The sequence below is a fragment of the Mastigoproctus giganteus genome, chromosome 3 (genome assembly GCF_048544385.1).
Source record: "Mastigoproctus giganteus isolate SK-2022 chromosome 3, ASM4854438v1, whole genome shotgun sequence".
Lineage (NCBI taxonomy): Eukaryota > Metazoa > Arthropoda > Arachnida > Uropygi > Thelyphonidae > Mastigoproctus > Mastigoproctus giganteus.
The window spans coordinates 202,903,670-202,917,941 of NC_143577.1; positions in this window are offsets into that span (position 1 = coordinate 202,903,670).

The following is a 14,272-nucleotide window of genomic DNA, read 5'->3' on the forward strand; positions in this document are numbered from 1 at the left end:
TGTTTAAGCAATGGCAGTTTCCCCCGCCTATGGAAAAAAGCCCTTGTAAAAATAACAAAGAAGCCGAACAAACCACTATCAGATCCAAAAAAAAATCAAATTATTATTTTAGGGTTGCCCGTAATTAAATACATTAACCCGTATTTGTGTCTGTAAATTGCGTATGTTCTATGGTTGCTTTGCCTCTTTTGCTGGACGAAAAAACCCCAGTTACTGGGGAGAAAAACCTTGCCATCTACGCCTGAGACCAACTAACTCAGCCACCGAGTGAAAAAAGCCCATTAAAGTTCCTCGCGTCATCGACGGGATTCGAACCCAGGCCTTTTCCACCCGGTGTGGGGAGGACGGTGACGATACCACTGTGCCATCCGCGCAGACTATCAGGTCCAAAAGCTTTTCGAACTTGGGAAAACGTTTTGAAAGATTGTTAGAAGTCAGAATTACGGACCTCTTCCAGAATCATAACCTACTCTCATTGCAGCAGTTTGGTTTCGTCAAGGGCAAGTCATGTGAGGATGCTCTTCTTACACTCAGAAACCACACCCAAGACTCTAAAGCTAAATATGAACTGGCTATTTTTATAGACTTCGGGGGCGCCTTTGATTCCCTCTGGCGGGGGACTGTTCTTGATAGTCTCCGCTGTGCCAACTGCTCATCCCAGCTATACCAACTAGTGTGTGACTACTTCAGACATAGATATATACAGATCCTAACAAAGAACCACAGCATCACCCAGATCCATCTCAAGAGGATGCCCCCAAGGCTCTGTACTGGGATCCCTCTTCTGGAAAATCGTACTGAACTGCTGGCTGTCCAAAATCCTGAGTATACTTATCCTATAACATATGCGGATGAGTTGGTCCTCATATTTCCTGGGAATTCAAGATCCCAGTTAGAAGTAAGAGCTTCTTCAGTACTTGGGAACCTTATAGAATGGGCAACCAACAATAAGTTAAAAATATCAACTGCCAAAACGCAAATGATGACCTTTAAGGGACAACTTAATCTACAGCGTCCCCAACTCTTGAAAATTTACGGAAAACAAATTGCCTATGTCAGGAACACTAAATATCTGGGCCTGCTGTTAGACGACAAGATGAACTTCATGCTCCATATAACCCACCTAACATAGAAAATTTAAAAGCTCACCATGGCCATCATTAGAATTACAAAAACCGACTAGGGACTAGGGGGCAAAACCCTTATGCTCTACTATAAGGCAGTCTTTATCCCCACAGCAACCTACGCTGCCTGAGTGTGGCACGACAGAACCAAAAATACTAAAATTCAATCTAAGCTCCTCTCACTTCAATAATGATGATCCTAACCATGCTTAGATCCTGCAGAACTGTCTCAACCGATGCTCTACAAGCCATCGCAGGCTTCATGCCTCTAGATCTCCATCTAGCATTGTGTGCTTTTTGCTGTTCTATCAAGCATGCCAAACCCATGACTTTCAGAGGAATAACAATTAACAATCTTGGAGATATTACATTTCAGAAGGCCCGAGTCTGGACAGAATTGATGAAATAATGGCAAACACGCTGTAACATATCAACCAAAGGCAGAACGACTTTCAACTTCATCCCAGAAGTCTCTTTCACTGCAAACCAGGCAATCAAAAAATTAGTACAGCCAAAAAATTTAGGTATCTTTATTAAAGAATCATTTTCCTTTGATGTCCATGTCGCTACCATTGTGAAGGCAGCTAGCAAAAAACTAGGTTTCCTGAAAAAAATTAACCGAAACTTCAATCAGTTGGCACTTTTCATCTTTCTCTACAAAATCTATGTTAGGCCAGCCCTAGAATTTGACTCACAAGGTCTGGTCCCCAAATATTGCTTACCAAGAAGCCTTGACTACTAAATACGATAAATATTTGTATTGACGATTGTAAACTCTGCTGACTTGGTTGTCGTGCCGGAGTATAAACAGAAAAAAAAAAAAAAAATTAGAAATAGAAAATATTCAAAAAAGAGCAATCCAGTATGTTTGCTTTAAAAGTGGCCTTGAATACAATGAAAAATCCTACCAAGGGTGGTGTGTATTCTTTTGGACTCGAAACGCTGGAAAAAAGAAGAGATAAAGCCGACTTACTCCTTAACCAGCTGTTAAATGGTACCCTGAATTGCCTTCATCTCGTCTCAAATTAATTTCAACGCACCGACAAGAGCGTTAAGAAACCATCCGCTGCTCAAACCATCCTATGCGAGAACAAATTATGGATACTACAACTTCTACAACAGGACTGCAAGATCAATGAACAAAGCAAATGTGGAGATATTTGACATTCCGGGACACTTCAAGAGGCAACTGAAATTGCTAACTTCATCCGTTACCTGACTTAAAATGGACTCTTCTTGCAAGTTCTAAGACTCTGATTGTGTAATGTGTGTGAAGAAATACCAGTGCTCTGTCTTACTCCTTTATTTTATCTGTACATTTCAATTCACTAGTCTTCTTATGTACATTTACTTCTCTCTTTACTTTGGAAATGTATACTCCAAGCTTCTGCTTTGAAGCTGTGTAGTAATGCTTCGTAGCTGCACCCTCAGGCACGTTTGATTGCTGTTTTTTAGCTGTTAATAATAATAATAATAACCAAAGAACCTTCTCCTGGTTCACTCCTAATATCTACACATCATTACTCCTCACTGGCCATGGATCAATGAAGTGAAAACTGTATCAGTTTAGATTAGCTAACACTGATTCCTGCATATGCCAACAAACAGAAGATTGGATCCACATTCCTATACCACTGCCCGCTCTACACGGACATTAGAAATTTTCTGGCTTTTACAGAGATTCTGTAATTCTTCACAAAGTACCATGGCACAGATGTGGGAAACCACCGGTGGCGCCTTCCACAAAACACTGTACCACTATGATCTTGGAAGTTTATTATATCTGAATTTTCCTCATCTGCTTTTATTCTGATTTGGTCGGCCACCGCTCTTGCCCGCTGAGCATTAATTTGGAAGAATTTGATCATTGAAGTATTATATCTTTTAGGGCGTGGTGCTATAGTCCATCTTTGATCAGTAATATCTCTTGGCTGTTAGGTACACAGGGCATTTGTTATCCCGGATGGAGTGGGCACGATCGATTTTTAGGGAATTACAGTTTCCACAGACAGGCTCCTGGCCTTTGTTTTGGCATGACTTGAAATCGTGCTGCTCCTTTTCTGAGCTGTGAACACAGATCGCAACAGCCTGGGGACAAGTGTGCGACGTGTGGCCAAATTTACAACACTTGTAGCATTTGGGAACAGCCACATAGTCATCGAAGCGGTGGCTACCCCAATTCACGTAGATCGTTGTTTGTGAAGGTAGTACTTGCCAGCAGTTGGAGCCAATTCAACGTTCCAATTTGTGCTCTTGCCAGTTTTGGACTTTATCGAATACTTTGGGTAGATTAATATTTGTTTGTCCTGGCCTGGGAAAGATCTTTGGAAATTACGCTGATATATTTCCTCAAAAAGTTGGTAATGGGTAGAATTCCTATTCAAATCAAATATAATTATTGAGGGTCCCTTCTTTTGGGGTACTCCGCAGACAGGCCAAGGGTGGGGAGTTCTGGATTCGTCTTGAAGTCAGCTTCTTCCTTTGTCGCGGTTTCTATTACTACACCTATATTACGAGTTTTGGGAATGTCTTTAATCCTTGTTGTTTTCAAGTCTTCTTTCAAGTTTGTCATGATTTTAATTTTTATTTCCTCGCTTGATTGTCGAAAACGGTGATGTGAAGAGAACACTTGGATCAGGCCGTAAGAAAGTGACTACGCCTTTTCAAGATCGATATTTGAAACGGCTGTGCCTTCGTAATCACCATGCTAATGCTCCTGATCTAAAAGTGGACTTTGAGATGGCCTCTGGTGTTGAAACAAGTGCACGAACTATCCAAAGACGGCATTCGGAATGCGGTTTGCATGCCTATCGGCCCAAGAAGAAGCCTTTGTTGACCCAACAAATGAGAAAGAAGCGACATGCTTGGACTAAAACGCATGTTTCATGGACAAAAGAGCAATGGAACACCGCCATCTTTTCTGACGAATAGAAATTCGCCTTGCATGGCTCGGAGGGGAAGCGATATGTCAGAAGACGAAAATCGGAGGCATACCATCCTGACTGCATAACACCGACTGTAAATTTCCCCGCTGGGTAGATGGTCTGGGAATGCATAACAAGCAAAGGGGTGGGGCGAATTAAGTTTACTAACGGAACGGTGAATGCAAAAATCTATCTCGGAGAATGGAGAAACCTGTCTGGTATCTTGGAGGAGAGCCTGAAACCCGTTATTAGGGATCACCACACAAATGTTCAAAAATGCATTTTTCAACAGATCTCCGCACCTTTGCCACACAGCAAAATTGGTAAGTTTTATGCTATTCAGATTTAATGATGAGTTTGTCTTCTTGTCACAGAAAGCTAAAAACATACTTACACCAATGTTTTTCCTCGTTTTTCTCCCTTAAGGTGCAGTCAAACCTCAGAAATGCTGGCATTACAGTGTTGGACTGGCCCGGCAACAGTGCAGATTTGAACTCTATTGAAAATTTCAGGTAAACAATGTCGCCTAAAATTGCTCAGAAGAAGCCAACAAGTAAGATTCAGCTGCAGGAGAGCATTGCAAGGATGGTCTACCACAATATTGGGCAACCGTATATCCAGAAGTTGATTAACTCTATGCCAGATCGTTGCAAGGCTGTAACTGCAGCTCGAGGAGGAACAACAAAATATTGAGGACTTATTTTGCTGATTTACAGTAAATAATACTATTACGTTAACTTGTCATTTCAGTTTGTACACGTAAATGCAATAAAATGTATGTTTGGTTGTCACGATTGCCATTTGCATGATTTCTCATATTTCCATTAATTACCCATTTTACCCTTTGGGAAGATATTTATGGCAATTAGTTATATCAGCTGGAATTTTTTTTTTTTTTTTTTGAATTTCATTCACAGAGATATATACTGAGTGATCATTGAATTGTGACCACCCACCTAATACTTCGTATGTCCTCCTTTTGCCCTCAGTACAGCAGCCAGCCGACGCGGCATTGATTCAATAAGATGTCGAAAGCGTTCGGGAGGATTGCCAACCAAGCTGTCTGTAATGCGGTCAGCAATGCAGGTATGGAAGTGACTGACGTATACAGACGCCTGATATACCTTTCTATACTTTCCATGGTGTCCACAAGTGCTCTATTGGATTGATATCGAGGGAGTTCAGAGGCCAGTCGATATACTGGAAGTCAAAACTGTGTTCCTCAAACCATTCCTGCACAAGAAGTGTCCGATGGCTCAGCGCATTGTCATTTTGGAAGACACCATCGCCATTCAGGAAAAAGTGTAACGTAGCGGGGGGGGGGGTACACAGTCAGCAAGCAGTTGATGATAGCCGAGACCACTGATACGTTGTTCCACATGCACCAGGGGTCCAAGTTCCTGCCAGTGAAACATGCCGCACATCATACAACAGCCTCCACCAGCCTGCACTTTTGATACCATGCGTGATGGATGAAGAGCCTCACGTTGTTGACGCCAAATCCGTACACGACCATCCACGGTATGGAGTAAATAACGTGACTCATCCGACCAGTACACCTTCTTCCAGTCCTCTAACGTGCAACTTGCATGCTCATTGCACCAGGTGAATTTTTTTACGCCGATGAAACTTGGTTAGGAGAGGATGCCGTAGGGGTCGTTTGCCAACTCTTCAACAGTGCTGCGCCTGTTCGCCCGTATGAATCGTCGGATACGGCACTTACCTCTAACATCAACCTTTCGCTAACCTTTGAAATTTGCTTTCGGGTCGTTGTTTCTCCATTTTCGCGCCAGTCGTGGTACACATTAACTCCGGCGGCTCTCGAACACCCCCACCAGTTCAGCCATTTGGGTAATCGAGGCGCCAGCTCGTCGAGCTCCCATAATCTGTCCTTTATCAAAGTCCGATAAATCCTTCCTTTTACCCATCACGCTCGGAATTTTACTACCTACTGAACCACTGACACCTTATCTATGCTACGTAGGTCGACCAACTCAGCACTCTCGTACCTCACGTGGTCAACGGGTCGCATTCAATTTTCATAGGAGTGGTCATAATTCAGTGATCACTCAGTGTATATCCCATCTAACAAATGCATTTTGAACATTTCTGCAACCTACAATGCAGCAAAAAACACATTATCGGTGCAATCTGCCCGCTATGCATTTAAAAGAACATGGAATGCAATATTAATTTAAATAAAACATTATTTTTATTTAAGATGAATTATCTTTTTATAAGAATTAAACCTTAAAGGGGTCATTAGAATGTGGACTTATGCCTCTGTTTGCCCTCACTTCAGGTAATAAAAACATTGTCATTACGGGAACATTTCAGAATACTCCAATGCTCCGGGCAAATTCGTAGACTACTGGACAGTTTCCTCTTGATGTGATTTCGTAAGCGGAATTTTCCTCAATTCGAACAGGAGTATCCTTGCTGGAATGGTCGTAAAAGTGTACAGCATAACTTTGACTGCATTTTTTTAAAGTGGATTCTGCTTTCGAAGGATCAAAATACATTTTCCACTGATCCCAAGAGAACGGAAACACCAGTTCTGGATTGTTTACTGTAATACTGCAGCTATTATTGGCTGCGTCTTTCACCGATTTTATTCCACACTGTGATTTCAGTACCCTTTCTAAAAGCCGAGGACCGTTATGAGCCCATAAATCTCTTCTGTAGTTTCGGGAAAATTCATGGATACAACTATTTACGAAAGGATGATATTTGTCAAACATAAAAATTCCATTGGCAATATATCCATTCTTTTCTTTAAACAGCGCATTTCTAAATCCGTGTAATGATTTCAAAACTACAAAATCTAAGTCAAGGTACATTCCACCGTACTTCCACATGGCAGCAAGCCTTAAAGCATCACTAAGATGATGAACTTTGTGCGGTCCACCTCTCCAATTAGATTTTGAAATCCATTCTCTCAACGGAGTGTCGTTCAGAAAGCTCTGGGCGCTGATGGAGTTGAATTGCACGTTACCATATACTTCCTCAATTTTCATCGTAAGTGAGTTCCTTTGTATGTGTGCACTTGTCATGAATACCGATACCTGCATACCAAGGTGGTGTTTAGCTGCAGACTCAACTGCGCACAACTGACGGGCTTTCAAGAAAGGTCTTTCAGACGTCTCGAGAAAAATTATTTGGGAAGATTTTCTCGGGGTAATGTATTTGTTGATCAAATCAGGCCACTCGATGGAAAAGTATTCGTTGGGTTTATCTAGAATGAAAAAAAAAAATTATGTTTCTTCTTTTGCTTTATAGATAAAATTCAGCAGAATACTAACCGTGGTGGATTAACTATACATTTGTCTGAAAAACTGCAAAATGAATGAAAAACTCGTAAATGTGGCAAAGATGTAAATTTATTTAATAGAAATTCATAATCATAAAATGTACTAAAATGAAATGCATAATATGGGAACCTCGGTCAAATGATTAATTTGTCAATTTTTCAACGATCCTTTAATCACTAATGTTCTACTTTAAAAGTGGCACCATTTTGATGAGTGGCACCTTTTTTTTTTAATGAAAAGCACACGTTTTTTTGGAAATAAGCTGGTTAAGTATTTCGTCATTTCTCAAGAGAAATAATAAATAAATGAAATAATAATAATCGCGGTTTGGATAGTGGTTACAAATAACTTTCTCCCACACAGGGTGGAAAATGCCCGAGTTCGATTTCGTCAATAACGCGCGGTATCAAAGTTCATGAGGCTTATTCTTAGAGTTGAACATGCTCACAAGGAGTTAAATTAAAACCTCTTGCCTGTGAGCAAATTGCAAACGACCACGAATTAAGCTCTCTTCTTAAATAACCCTGTAACCGTTTAAATCATAGTCTGGCTAGAAAGTACAGTATTGTACAAAGAAACTGAAAATCACTGTTTGGTTTTTTGAAATAATACCCAAAAGTTTAATGAAGTGCAATCAGCAGTGATAAACTGACATCGGATAATATGCAATAAAATAGGTAAAAGATATACGCAAATATGCACTAGAAATGCAGGACAATCACCATCGTGAAAACAGCAGTTTAAAGGATTCCTATATTTATGAAATCCCAATACAAAAGGGATTATAACCAATAGTATTCAGTAGCATGCATAAGTAAAAGTTGAGAGCACAGAAGATTCTTCTTGACATTAGACTTGTATTTGTAATTTTCAGGAAATACATATATGGGAAAGTTAGTCCGGAGAACACCAGTAGAAGAGAAAAACGAGGAAGAGGAAAGATTAGTCCTCTACTTTCTCCAATCAAACTTTTCTAACGGGAGGTAAATTTTCTTGATTATAGTGTCCTCATAAGGTTTGAATCCTTATGGGCGACATGCTGAGGTTTTGTGATTACTATTGGGCCTTACATAAACTGGCATTTGTTTAACGCAATACCATATAATCCTAACCACGAAACCAAAACTATGGACCTTTTCCTCATAAACAACACTTCACACTACACAGTCAACGTTAGTGGGCATCTGGATACCTCATAACGAAATTTTTTAGTGGTCTTTCCTCCAGTGGTTTATCCTCTTTCGAATGGCCATTCTGCGGCTTCTTGTGTGGTGTAGGAAGAATACAAAATGATATGAAGTGCGTGATTATATTTCTCAAAACCTTGCGACTCTAATATTTGTTCAGATAACATAAGTGTAATTGTTGTCTTTGGAATATTCTTTATCGAAACCGTGGTTTTCCGAGAAGCGTGCTAAGGCTGTTCAAAATAAGAATGTAGCATATTAGAATTGGCTTGTATAGAAATCTCAAACTTTATTTTCAACTTACACTAGAGCTCGTAACAATTGAATGAATTGCGTGTATTTTCTGGGCTATTTTCCAGTTCGCTGGACGAATAATCCGAGTTTTCCTGGTGAAAAGACCTTGTTTTTTCACCTGGAGGATTTGGGGAAGTCCACCTGTGTCACTTGACAAGCAACACTATACGCTATGTACAAGACAGTGGTTGTATCGCATCTTGACTTCTGTACAGGTTTGGAGGTCTCATTTTTGCAAAAGATTGTGGATCTCTTGGAATATTTGCAGAGAAAGGTAGCGATATTTATTTCCCTTCTTCAGCCTTACCTAGAAAAGTTTCAGTTCTACAAATTGCAGCGTCTGGATATTATGCACCTGTGAGCTAATCTTATTGAGGTATTTCGAGCTTTGAATGAATTGAGCAAGATCAAAGCTGATGGAGTCTTTCTCTTCTTCTTTTTCAGGCTACGCAATGAGGGGACTTGAGTTCAAATTGTGGAAGGATGGTTATAGGATGCATGTGCGGAAGTTTGCCTTCCGCCAGTATATAATTGATTGTTGGAAGAATCTTCCATCTGTTGCTATGGAAATGGATAGTTTGAATAAATTCAAGGATTCGGCAAAAAAAAAAAAATGCATTTTTTTGCTCCCTGTTAAAATTCAGGGTAATTCTTTTATATTTGACGTTGCTGAATTCAAATATGGCAACCATATTGCTGTAACACCCACCAATTTTACCGGAGAATGGATTAAGTCAAAACCGCATATCTAGTAAAAAATATTTCATGTATTTTAAGAAAATGTTACATACAGTACTAAATATTGAACAATGGGTCGTTTAACCTTATTCTATTTACAAAAATGTTTATATGATAACAAAACACTTTATTTTGTTGTTTTTTCCCTTTTATAATCATCTTGGTGTCTCGAATACGAGATTACAACTTTACTCTGCCAACATATTTGGACTCCATTTTCCCTAGTATCTTTTTTCCATTTATCTTGCTTAAATCTTTCATCGTGTTCATCGGAGACTGCTCCCAAGTTTTCAGGAAAAAAGTCTAAATGGGAATGTAGGAAATGGAGCTTTAACGACACGTTACATCCCAACTGTCTGTACACTAAAATTAGCTCATCCACAATTTCACTGTAATTTTGTGATTTTAATTGCATAAAAATTTCCAGCAGACTTTTTCGAATGCCTTTCACACTTATTTCTGTAGCATTTAATTTTTTAATAAATTTCTCACCTTGGCATAACAGTTTGATTTGAGGACCCATAAAACTTTCCTCTTTTATCTTGGCCTCACTGATCCGAGGAAACTTTTGCCTCAAACAGGAAAATTCTTCTCCTTCTTTTGTCCACTGTTTTCACAAATATTTTTTTATCAAATCTAGCTTGATGCGCAATCGGAGTAAATAGATTTTTTAACTTATACATCAAAGGAGGATGTGCTACATTTTTCTGGCCTGGTGTAGTTTCTGTACGGTCAACCCCTTTTTTAACCATGTAGTGGCAATCCTTCGCTTGGCTGTTCCGCTCGCATAAAAAGCATCAGTATTTAGTGTATCCACCTTGCAACGCAGTCAGCAAAGTAATCACTTTTAGGTCGGCACAGATATTCCATTTGTATTCTTGAGAGCATATTTTTTGCAAAATAATCTTTAGGTTCTCGTACGTTTCCTTCATGTGAACTGCATGGCCCAATGGTATAAATGGATATTTATTTCCATTATGGAGTAAAACTGCTTTCAATCTGAACTTGGATGAATTAATGAAAAGTCTCCACTACTTGGGGATGTGCTCCAGATGTAACTGTTTCATTAATTCCTGGACATTGTTATTATAAACCAAAGCATCATCCACGGAGTAAGAGGCTGCTACGTTAGAAAGACACCTTAAACACTTTTCAAAAAGATACCATTGCTGAAGCCGTGATCCTGGTATTTGGTCCTTGGTTTTGGAGAGGTTCAAATCTCTGACCAAATCGTTTAATTCTGCCTGAGTGATTGGATGTGGCTTTGCAGTATCAAGAGTTGAGAAGTCTGGATCTGTAGCCGTTTTTTCTTTCTTTTTTTTTGGGGGGGGGGTCTGCATTTTCTGGAGACTCCTTTTCTGACCCTGAATCAGAGTCAAGTCCCGGTTCTGGTAGACTTGGCACTGCCATGTATCATCTTGCGAAACTAGCCTTATAGCAGAAGGTATGTTGGGATACTATAATTCTCGTATGCTTGAATTTTCCAGAAAAAACAGAAATATTGGTGATGCAAAAGTAACAATCGTTTATGTGGTCTCGAGATTCCACCCATATCACTGGAACATAAAAAGGTATTAATTTATGTCTACCTCTAAGTCATCCTATTAATATTCCTGAACATGATCTACAGGAAATCTTTAGAGCCTATACTTTATCTTGATATCCGACCCTATATCCAAAATTGAGTTCATAGTTTTTTCTTACAACTTGTGACAGAGGTGTTCAATTAGAGGAATTCATTTGATGTCATAATTTCAGTGTTTTGAATGAACCTTTTAAACCCTATACTTTTGACGACATTCGTGGTTTTTCCAATATTGATATCACTTTGGCAAAGAATCAATTAAATTGAAGAGATAGTTCTTGGGAGGTTGTTACAAATAAGACTAACAGTGATCACAGAGCAATTGTAATAATTATAAATTTATCAGAATTAAGCAATACAAATATGTCAACAAATGATAAATTGAGATTTAATTATAAGACTATTAAGTGGGATACATTTAAAAGTGCTGTGTTACATAGTTTTTCAATTTATACTAGGGACAATTTAAATTCATTAACCGCTTCTGAATATGCATTTTTTGTTCAATCTTCCATTTCTAATGCTTTAAATTTGGCTGCTAAGAGAAGGAAACAAAGAGATTACAAAGTACCTTGGTGGTCTTTGGAGTTATCTGTATTAAGGAGGGAATTTTATACATTTAGAATTAGGAAGCTCTTTCAGAGGGTTAGGGATAGGAGTAATTACGAAGCATTAAAGTATAAATAAATGTATAAAATTAAGAGGAGAGAATATCATAAGGCAATCTCTGAACACAAATTTAATTCTTGGAAAGAATTGGTTTGGACTACTGGAAATAGTGAGCCATGGGGATTGTTGTTTAAGTTAACCAAAAACAAGTTGAATGTTAATGATTTAATTAATAGTGTGTATTCAAATGATACTGAATATATTGTTTGGTACTCTACAATTTCTGATATTACTAGTACTTTACTTTTGAATGACATTTTTAGGGAGGATAGTGTACAGCAGCAGAAAATTAGACAGGGGAATGAACAGTATACTGGAAACGGAGTTTAATATTGATGAAGTGAAATTTGTATGTTCTAAGGTTGGGGATAATGAAACAGCAGGTTTAGATTTGATTGAAAATAATTGTGTTAAAAATTTTGTTGAGTTGTGTCCAGAAATAATGGTTAATATGTATAATAAATGTTTATTGAAAGGAGTTTTTCCAGGATTTTGGAAAATTGCTCTGTTAAAATTATTACAAAAACCTGGCAAATTGTTGACTGATCCTAGGGGTTATAGACCCATTTCTTTGTTAGCAAATTTGGGAAAAATACTGGAAAGATTGTTAAGGCTAGATACATTTTTCAATGAAGTAAATCTTCATTTTATATATCAGTATGGTTTTAAGAGAAACAGCTCAACAGAGGATGCCATACACGATTTGATTAATTTTAGTGTAAATTCTGGAGAGAAATGTGCTAGCATTATTCATAGATTTCGAAGGAGCATTTGATACTGTATGGTATCAAAGTGTTCTTTTTTCATTAAGAGAATTAAATTGTCCTGATTTGTTATATCAAATTATTAAAGGTTATTTAAAGGATAGGCAAATTATTATAAGATCCTAACATCTAACATTTAATAGAGTTATTGATCGCGGTTGTCCACAGGAATGTGTTGAGTCCTATTTTTTTGAAATCTGGTCTTAAACCAGTGGTTAAGTAGAACAATCCCTAATTGTTATAAGGTGGCTTATGCCGATGATTTTGTTTTGTGCGTGACAGGGAGATCCAGAGTAGTCTTAGACAGTAGAATGGAGGTTCTTGTTCAGGATTTGAGTGATTGGGCTTCCTTAAACAAACTAAACTTCCTCAAACAAAAATTTCATCTACTAAAACTGTCATGATGCTACTAAAAGGAAAATTAGACTACAACAGACCACCTCAATTATTAATAAACAGTAAACGAATTCCTCTTGTTTCCCAGGTAAAATATTTAGGGGTTATCTTAGATGATAAGTTATTCTTTTCACAACATTTGAGTTATTTAAGTAGGAAAATAAAAAAATCCATCGCCTCTATAGTTAGGATTACCACAAAAGATTGGGGTTTAGTTAAACACATTTTTATCTATATTATAAAGATATTTTTATTCCGATTGTGGCGTATGTTGCATCAATCGGGTACGTTCGTACTGTCAATGTACAATTTAAACAAAAGCTATTATCAATACAAAGAATAATGTTGTTAACTATTTTGCGTGTTTGTAAGACCGTTTCGACTAATGCTCTACAGGTGATTGCCTTTGGATTTAGCAGTCGTGTATAGAGCTTTTTGTTATTTTATAGGTAAAGGAAAACAAATTACATTTATGGGGATTACTAATATTAGTAAAATAATAAGAGGAGTTTACCTCAATATAGTACGTGGAACACTTCCGTATGATACCCTCCAGAAATTAAAACGGAAAAAACGAAAAAAATAGACAACAAAAAAATTTCGTTTTTTCCGTTTTAATTTCTGGAGGGTATCATACGGAAGTGTTCTACGTACTATATTGAGGGAAACTCCTCTTATTATTTTACTAATATTATTATCAACGTAGAACATATTGAGTAGTACAGGGGATTACTAATGAAGTTTCTTCTGCAATTAGCAAGCAGAAGAAAGAAATTTTGGCGAAATTAATTAAATTATGGCAGGACCGTTGGGATTCCAGTAGTACTGGTAGGGTAACTTATTTATTTATACCTAGTGTCGAATTTAATTTTAATAACAAATTGCATCGCTGATTTTATCCAAGTAGGTTGGAAATATGGGATCATATCTTATATGAATGCAATTTCTATGACGAATTTAGATTAGACTTATTTAATTTGGTATCTAATTTTATTATGGGTTCTGAATTAATTAATATGGCTTAGCGTAACCCAACGGTAGTATAACCATGTATTAATCTTTTTCCTTACAGGTTAATTTTTTTAATAATTAGATGATATCTATAATACTCCAATGATACGTGCAGCATCATACGTAACAGGACAATTCTTTCTTGCGAGAATTTCGTAAGCACAGTTTTCCCCAAATTTAACGGGGGTGTTCTTGCTGAGATTATTGTTAAGGTGTGTCGCATAACTTTGGTTGTATTTTTCTGCAAGTTCTGCTGCTTTCGAAGGAGT